This window comes from Amblyomma maculatum, chromosome 10 (genome assembly GCF_055883805.1).
Source record: "Amblyomma maculatum isolate TAMU_Amacu chromosome 10, ASM5588380v1, whole genome shotgun sequence".
Classification (NCBI taxonomy): Eukaryota; Metazoa; Arthropoda; class Arachnida; order Ixodida; family Ixodidae; genus Amblyomma; species Amblyomma maculatum.
This window is the reverse complement of record NC_139353.1, coordinates 43,817,145-43,826,244: the sequence shown is the minus strand read 5'-3', so window position 1 is coordinate 43,826,244 and position 9,100 is coordinate 43,817,145.

Below are 9,100 nucleotides of genomic sequence, written 5' to 3'. Positions count from 1 at the left end.
CCACCCCCATACTTTCGCTTACCATAAGCTGTGGTATATGGCAGGCTCCGGCAGCGTGGCCTAAGCTTCTTCAGTGATGCAACCCAACGAAACATTTACAAGTTATGCAAACAATGTTGTCGACCTGACCAGGCGTCCTTGTACTTCGAGGCCACAGGAAGACGCGACTCGTCAGCTATCGCTCCTCCTCGTTTATCGAGGCACCACGCCCTCTCGATCCAAGCATTCGACACGCTATCCAGGTGCAAGTCTCTGACGTTTTGCCTCCAAGCCCTGTGGTAGCCTCACCTGTGCTGATGTTGCGGCAAGGCCAGGGCGCTCAGACAACTATATCCCGCCTCCGTGTTTTTCCCCGGCCGCCAACCGCCACCTCACCCTTATCTGCCGCCTTCACGCGTCCTAATGAACCAACTCATGGAGGACCGCCGTCAACATTCCTATCTGCTTTTCTCGTGACTTTTGGGGCCAAGTCGCGCGGATTTGCCGTCAGTGTGAGCAGGATTTCCGGGACGGTACGCGGCCTTATCGCTGCAACCATGTGCCTTATTCACCATCTATTTCCTCCGGCTCCTCTACGGACTTCTATATTGACTGCTCCACCCAATATGCACGTCGATCGCCTTCTTTCTGTCAGTTGTTCATTGCATGTCTCACATGTAGGTTTTTCTTGTCCGAGGAGTGTGAAGTTGTGTGTGAGATGTGTATGTCCAATGCGGAGGCGACTCAGGATCACTTTAAAAAAGCACTCTTTATGACTCGATTATTCCCATTCTTGAACAATAGGCTTTACTAAGTGCAGCTTGTTATTTGTTACATTATCCCATGAAGCCTGCCATTTAGCTCTTAGTTTAGTCATTATAAATTTTGTGCAGTCTTTACGGGGTATGTTGACGTGGTTTACTTCAGTGTTATGTGCGCGTAAACCACATTTTAATATCATGCACGATATATGAGGAAATCAGGAGGAAGCATTTTATGTTTCTATAATAAACAAATTCCATTTCATCCAAGTCTTTTGCTAGGAGAGAGAGAGAGGGAGAGAGAGAACTTTTAATGTGCATAATAATGAGCATAATAATTCGCAGGAGCTGGGTGGTCGGTGCCCCTAGTCCAGGGCTCCGCTGGCAGCAGCTGACTTGCGGACTAGCTGGATAATCCAGGCTTGCTGGTCCAGGTTGTCGCTGGTCAGGGCCGCCTCCCACTGCTCGTGTGTCGGGCATGGCACTATTAACGTTGGGTCAAGTTTGTCCTGGCATTCCCAAGAGATGCGATAGAGTGTGGGGCTTGCACCGCACCAAGGACAGTAACTCGTGTATTTTGTTGGGCTTATCTTATTTAAAATGTGAAGATTAGGGAATGTGTTTGTTTGTATTTTTCTCCAGTCTATAGCGTCCGAGGAAGGAAGTTGTTTGTGTGGTGGTGAGAAAATTCTTCTTTCTAACCGTAGGTGTTCCAGCCTGTCGCCGTAGGCTCCTAGGAGAGGGGTGGGGTAGGGATGGGGATACGCCCGGTATGTGAGAGCTCGGGCTAGATCATTCGCTACCTCATTTCCTTCTAGGCCTTCGTGTCCAGGTGTCCATGTAATTGTGTGCGTCGGGGAGATGGAACGTAATATTGCACACGCTCTTCTGTGAGGTTTTCCGGCCAGGTAGTCCCTGCAGGCTGGTTGGGAGTCTGTCACTACGTGTGATGACTTCTTTTGGTGGTCTTGTATTTTTATGGTGACGGCTATTGCCGTCACCAAAAAAAAAAAGGCCGACTTTATCCTTGGAACCAACGAGGACGAACATTCCAGTGCGGGCCACGTGGCTGGGACCAGCACTGGCATGGAAGGCGTAAGCAAAGTAGGTCAGGCGGATTTTGTCCTTGGAAACAACAACGAGGACGAACATTCCAGTGCGGGCAGCGTGGCTGGGACCAGCACTGGCATGGAAGGCATAAGCAAAGTAGGTCAGGCGGATCCGAACCGACAGAGCTATTTAGAAGCAGCTACTAAAAAGCCGGAAAAAAAGAAAGAAGTAAGAAAGAATGAAAAACCCAGAGAGAAGGACACCGATAACCGAAAGCAGGAGCCAACAGTTGGGAGAGGGAGATAGAAGGCCCAGGTGCTTATCGCCGGAGATTGCAGTTCTTGTTAAAAATAACTCGAGAGTTTGTTTATTAGCTTTACTTCTTTTAAAAAGTCAAAAATAGAAGAAATTTCGGCAATGGAATTCTCTCCTAGCGAGAATTCCATTGCCGAAATTTCTTCTATTTTTGACTTTTTAAAAGAAGTAAAGCTAATAAACAAACTCTCGAGTTATTTTTAACAAGAACTGCAATCTCCGGCGATAAGCACCTGGGCCTTCTATCTCCCTCTCCCAACTGTTGGCTCCTGCTTTCGGTTATCGGTGTCCTTCTCTCTGGGTTTTTCATTCTTTCTTACTTCTTTCTTTTTTTTCCGGCTTTTTAGTAGCTGCTTCTAAATAGCTCTGTCGGTTCGGATCCGCCTGACCTACTTTGCTTATGCCTTCCATGCCAGTGCTGGTCCCAGCCACGCTGCCCGCACTGGAATGTTCGTCCTCGTTGTTTCCAAGGACAAAATCCGCCTGACCTACTTTGCTTACGCCTTCCATGCCAGTGCTGGTCCCAGCCACGTGGCCCGCACTGGAATGTTCGTCCTCGTTGGTTCCAAGGATAAAGTCGGCCTTTTTTTTTTTTTTTTCATTTGAGGAAGCTGTCCAAGCAGTTTCTGATTCTCTGCCGTTAACAAACGTACTTCATTTTCTAAATCATCCACACGAGACACTAAACTGCCCCTTTCTTGATCAAATCTATCTAAGCGCGCACTCAGCACGCAACACCGACACAAAAAGTCGCTGCCTTCCGCTTCACCTACAGAGTCAAAACGCGTTTCCTCGAGATTAACCTGCGCCTCACACTGAGTACACTTTACCTTCTTTTGATTGCACATCTTAAGCATGTATCGATTGAACTATATCTATTACGAATTCTCAGAATATACAAACTGCCAAAAGAAGACACAAGAAACGGCTAGCAAACACGCGTTAAAATCAATTCTGCGAAAGCCAATAGCCTAGAAAAAAATTATCTATCTAAACACAATAGTTCAAAAATGAACGCCTAGAAAACCTAGCTGCCGGCACGAAAAACCAGGCCGCTAGGACAAAGAGCTAAAATCTATTCTTTAGGCTGCACCTAACCTAACTAGCTGAAAGCGAAATAAAGTTAATAAAAGAAAGAACTCATCTATTTGACGCTTCGGAAGCTCCCGCTGTCGCCAGTCCGTCCGTTTCCGGTAGCCACGTGCAATCGGACGAGCGATGGAACACGCGTCCGCACCACACAGCTGTCAACTGTCAAGCAACTGTCAACCGACAAAGCAGCTTAAAACCGCCCCCAACTCTCTCTTTGAAGACGGGAGCGATGGAGAGCGAGGAGGAAAGCGCCGGGCGAGGAAAACGGCGGTAAAGATCTTACAATATCGCTACTTTCCAAGATAGAGGAGTGGCAAGCCCGCAGCGCCTTCCGGCGACGATCGCTGGGGAGTTAAGAAACTTGCGTACTAGCTCCTAGACAAACGGGAAGCATGCCGACAATGGCAGTATAAGAACTGCGCGAACAGTGAGCGTTGTCGGAAATAAATAAGTGTATCGCTGCAGACAGCTACTTAAATGAACTCACCGGTTTAATTGGGAACCCATAGGCTTGTCTATATTTGTGCTCATTGGATAGGATGATGGAGTGTGAGTTTTTTGTTTTTTTTTTTTTTTATGCGTCGAATATCCTGCAATTAATAAAGTGAGAAAGAAAGGTGTATATACCTAGTTTCACAGGTCGACGCTTTCCTAGCACAGCCGACTCTCAATCGCTAAGTATCGTTCACTTATATCAAGAGTGTTAGGTATAATGAAGTCGAAGAACAAAGAGAATGTATTTATCTCGATGTACGGTTCCTTTAAGTTAAAAGCAGAGGCCACGCGTTCGGCTCAGACGAGCTCGCAAGACACACAACGCATGTAAAAGCCTTAGTGGTCCGGTGTACTCATTGCTAAAACGTCGGTAAGTTATATAAAAAAAACACTAACACCAACGTGTAATTCTTGCCTCAAAAGTAACGCGACAAATAGCCACAAGGAGGGCGTGGTTCAACGCAACAGAAAGCTCAGAAACATTAGTGAAAACCTGAACCTGTCCTTATGCCGCATACAAGCATCGAGTAATCGCAGTTCGTTCGGAAGTTCCTTGCGTGTCCAACGTCTCTCTCACGTGTAATCGAACGTCCGATATCACCATGGAGGAAGGAAAGAGCTTAGGAGAGGCCCTGACGTCATTTTTTTGAAGCCGGCGCGGCCGCGCCGCGATCGGACGCTGCAACGTCTCTCCTCCTTTACCCTCCGCAATCGCTTTCTCCGCAACGCTCACGTGCCTAGGGCCCTTAGCAACGCTGTTGCTAGTGGCCCGAGTTTTCATAGCAACAGCGTCGCCGTTGCTAATGGCCCGACTTGGGTAACCCTAAATTTTGACGTCACTTCCGCCACACATTCTCCAATGTATTGGGAATGGCAAGGGCCTCTCCTAAGTTGTTTCCTTCCTCCATGGCTATCACTATGGTGAAATAGTGAACTACCGGAGAGGCTTTCCGGCCAAAAGTGATCGACCAGGGAAATTTTCACCTGCCGCGCCGTCGCCGCGACAACCCGAAGCCCTCAAGGGTTTTAGTCCAAACGAGTTTTCCTACAAACTGTGAGGACGCCTGCGCAGAACGTCTTCCATGCAGTTAGCTTTTCATGGCCCTCAGAGGAACCGGTTTCACTGTGCTCTTCGACCATAGCCCAGAGCCCAACATGGTAGCGCCCTTCACCCTTTCGCGAGAACGTCTACTATAGCAAAGTTTTCTCACCAAAGTCGCTTGGTCGCTTTTTCATCAGGGAGTATTTGCACCTACGACGCAGTCTCCGTGAAAACAGAGATCCCGCAACTCCTTCAGGCCAAAGCTACACGTAGGAAGAGGATCGTCCCAAAACCGAGCGCCCACAGGCCCTCCACGGGACAGCTGTAAGTCCGGAGCCGTCTCCACGAAAGCGGAGTTCCGGCAAGCGGTTGAGGCTAAAATTACCCGCTAGAGCAAATTTTTGCAAAAAAAAAAAAAAGAAAAGAAAACTGCTGCGACTATTTCGCTCAGTGTAGTCCCATTGAGATTGAGAACGGGCGAGTCATGATGCAATAAAGCGCGAACATCAATATCGCATTTCGAACATAAATTTCTGCGCAATGTATTTGGTTCGGCTCCGCACAGAACGGTCAATCAATAAGCACGCATTCGCATCAACTCTAAATATATTGTTCCCCGACTCGCCAGCGCTACGATAAAGTTGAGTCATCGATGCTGAGCTACACTGAGAAACAGCAGCTCACGTCGCATCTTCAAGTAGTACAAGCTGTAACTGTAAATACAAGTTAATTTACCGGAAGTATAAATAAGTTAACCCTCCTTCCCTAACTTGAAGGCGAGGTAAAGCGAGCTCCGTGTTCCCAAAGCGATAAAGTACAATGCACCGACGGCAGCGCAGAACTGAGTTGTGTTGTTCTTGGTACGAATGAGAATTAAGGACGACTTACCTTCCCATTATTGGGTGCTGAGCAAAATGCACCAGTGCTGCGTATGGGGACGTACAAATCCCAACGCGCGCCGAAGAATGTCGGACACAATTGAAGCACCAGAGGGAATGAGTGACTGCAGAACGAAATGAAAAGGCGCCGCGAGTGAACGCCACCGCAACTGCCGGCGTGCGGCAGAAAAAACAGAGGGCGGGGATCGGGGTCCGAGCCGGAGCCCTTTCTCTCATCCCTCCTTTCCTCTCTCTCATTCCTCGCCGCCGGTCTCGAAAGATAGCATGGAAGAAGGATTCTTCCTCCATGAGAGATAGCGCGCTCTCCCTCGAGCATGTTTCTGTCGTCGCTTCGTAGGAATCATCCTAACTCCGCTCTTCTCCTTGCGCCTGCTGGTTCAGCAGAAAAGCCAGCTTCGGGGAGTGGGAAAAAAAGGATGCGGCGTACGTGCTGCCGCGCTAAAGGCTGGTCAAGATGCGCAGGCGACTCGCTAATGACGCTGGTGGCCAGCTTGAAAAGTACGCGTTTCGGGGACATGTGGCCATTGACGGCCTGCGCCCCTGGCGCCTGCTGCTGGGCAGTGAAGAGTAAATGCGTAAGCTGAGCAAGGTGGTGAGGCAGGCACCACTGTTTTTCGAATATCAACATTCAGTGCAGGCAGTGGCTGACAGTGGCTAACATAGCTGACAATATGCTGGAGACTCCCGACGAAGGGGACAGCTTGCCGTCCTGGTTCCCGATTTCTTCGTCCCATTCTCCTACTATGGAAACACTTGTTTAATAAAATATTTTACTGATTTAATAATCTCAACTCCGTATCCTAGTTTATCGTTCCTGTTTCGACACAGCACCCGTGAATGCAAACAGCATGCAGTTATGCTGCACCATATAGATCTTTTCACGGCCCTTGGAGAAACCGGTTTGACAGGGCTGAGAACCAGGTAGGGGGGAGAATCCGCAGCTTTTTCCTGTGTTATGAGCACATCCCAGTCTCCAATATGGCAGCGCCCTTTGGCCAATTTTGAAAAGGTCTATTAGATCCATTTTACTCATGAACGAGATTGTAGTCGGGAAGCTTTTCATGTATGCTGAATAGGGCGTGTATGATGGTGAACTTCGCTTGATGATACACCCTGGGAGTTTTGTCTGAATGGAAAACGAGTGTCCCTCAGTAGATGGCAAGGGGTTTCTTGTTCGGACGGGTGCCAGGTTAACTTTCTCAAATCCTGCCACGACTTGGTTCACGACCAGTTATGATATGAGCGATTTCTCAAAAGAAAGTTTGTGGGACTCCGGTTCCTAATCCGCCACTACGCTGCTGACCACCATCATTTCAAGCATCGGGACAGTGCCGGCTGAGCGAGGAGATGAATATCTACCTGAAGGGGGAAGCGGAAACAATGACGGGAGGGCCACGACGAGGCTTCTGCGTGGAATTCCGAAAAAAGGATTAGAGAGGTTCCTTCTGTTCACCGTACGCTCTCACCACCTTCCGAGGCAGACGCCGAGGGTTGTTCTGACCCGAAGTATGATATGCTCCAACGCAAAAGAAAAGAAATGGAGGGATTAAGCCTGGCTTGGGCCCTGTTACACAAGTTAGTTTTGCTAAGCATGAGTTTGCAACGTTTAGCAATGTTATGCAGTTTGACGGCTTGTACAAAGGAGGAGCTTTTTTCTTTCGTCTGAAATTGGTTTTATAGTGAAAAGGAAGGCGCTGTACCTGTCTCACGTTTTGGTGGACACCTACATATAATTAGGTCAAGGTCATTCGAGCCCAGCGAGGCGAAATCCAAAGTTGCACCCCAAGTAATATAGCCTAGGCTCTAAAACCCATTTCGCCGGCTATCTTTTGGTTCCGAACAGCGAAGCGACCGGTAAATACCGCCGCCTCGTTCGACAAACGCCGGGTGGGCTCTGCCGCAAGAATGCGGCGAAAATGGGAAATCTTGCAAGCCAGTATCGGTGCGTGCAAACGGTCACCGCCAAAGTCGCGTCCTGTTCCCTAGCCGCAAGCCACGTAGCCTTTTCCTTCTGAGATAAACCTTGTTAATGTTTTAGGGCCCGCCTTCACGATGTGTATATTAATCGCAGATATAATAAATAGTTTCATGCGTCATGTGTCTGTGTTGCGTCACTGGAAGGAAATTCATTCCAACAATGGCATCCGCTGTTCGTTTCTTTCTACATTTAGTCATGCACACGGTTAAATGTAGAAAAAAAAAACGAAAAAGCAGTGACTCCCGCTGTTAGGGTAAGTTATCATATGGTGGCGCAAACGCAGAGAATCCGTGCTTCACAGTGAAGCTGTCTGCTATAGCCGTCATGTGTAGAAGGCACATGACGATCATAGGCATTAATTTCTCCCAGATGGCCGCGGTGTCATAAAGCCTTTCGAGCGCGATTAAACGTAGAAATAAAACGAAGCAACAGCGAGAGGCGCTTCTACATCACAAGCACCTTCTGTACGCCCGTCGTGTAGTGCCTGGACCAGAGCCGGAATTTCCCGCGATCACACCTTGCAAACATTGCGCACTCTTATAGATGGCTTTATGAGCCGCATTTGTTGAATTTTCTCCTCAGAAAGCGTAGATGTAGCAGATAAACGGCGTGGCATTTTAGCTGTCTCATAATTCAACCTAGGTAGAAAGAAACAGGGACCCAATACTGGTACTGTGTTTCTCAAAAACCAGCCTTACGAGGTCTAGCGCATCCCCTACCATTTCTGATGAACCATCCCTAAAGTTGATTATGTTTCATTGTTGAGTTGTGAGCAATCGTGGTGACTGCATTCTATCTGGTGCTTGTAAAATATTTATTGGCATAAGTACTCACAATACATGTCCTTGAAACTGACAAGAAGCTAGCAATAATTTAGAACAGCCGGAAAATAATTGGAATTGGAAGCGTCTATCAAAGGTCAAAAATTAAAAAAAAAAAAAAACGAGCTATAATAAGACAGCTACGCCCCGAACAACTCAAGAAAAAATAAAAGGGCATTATGGTACTAATATGCATTCATAAAAAGCAAAATGATGGTCTATTTTTAGAATGTATTATTATGTACGAAAATTAAAAAACTCATAGCTGTGCAGAATAGTTAATACTCTGGTGACTGAGGAGGACAAAGTGGGCCACCTTCTCAAGGGAATAGCGAGCATGGCAGATACAATTAAAGAATTACAAGGGTTCAACGCTGCTGAACCAAATATTGAGCGAAAGCATTAGCTGCGGTTGACCGAGCGTTCTTCTCTGTTTCTTCTTCCTCAGCCCCGCTTTAACCAAGCCGTATGAACGTGCCTTTGTGGTCTATAGGGGTAACGTGAATGCCAGGGTCCTAGCAGGCCGATTCTGACATAACCGTCCCATGTGAAACGAGAAACTAAGTTGGCAGCTTCTGCCAGCCTATCTATCGCTTTTGTATCACGTGGGGTGTGACGTCACGCGCCATGGCTGCGACCGCGCTACTCCGACCGCTTGAGTTGGTAGC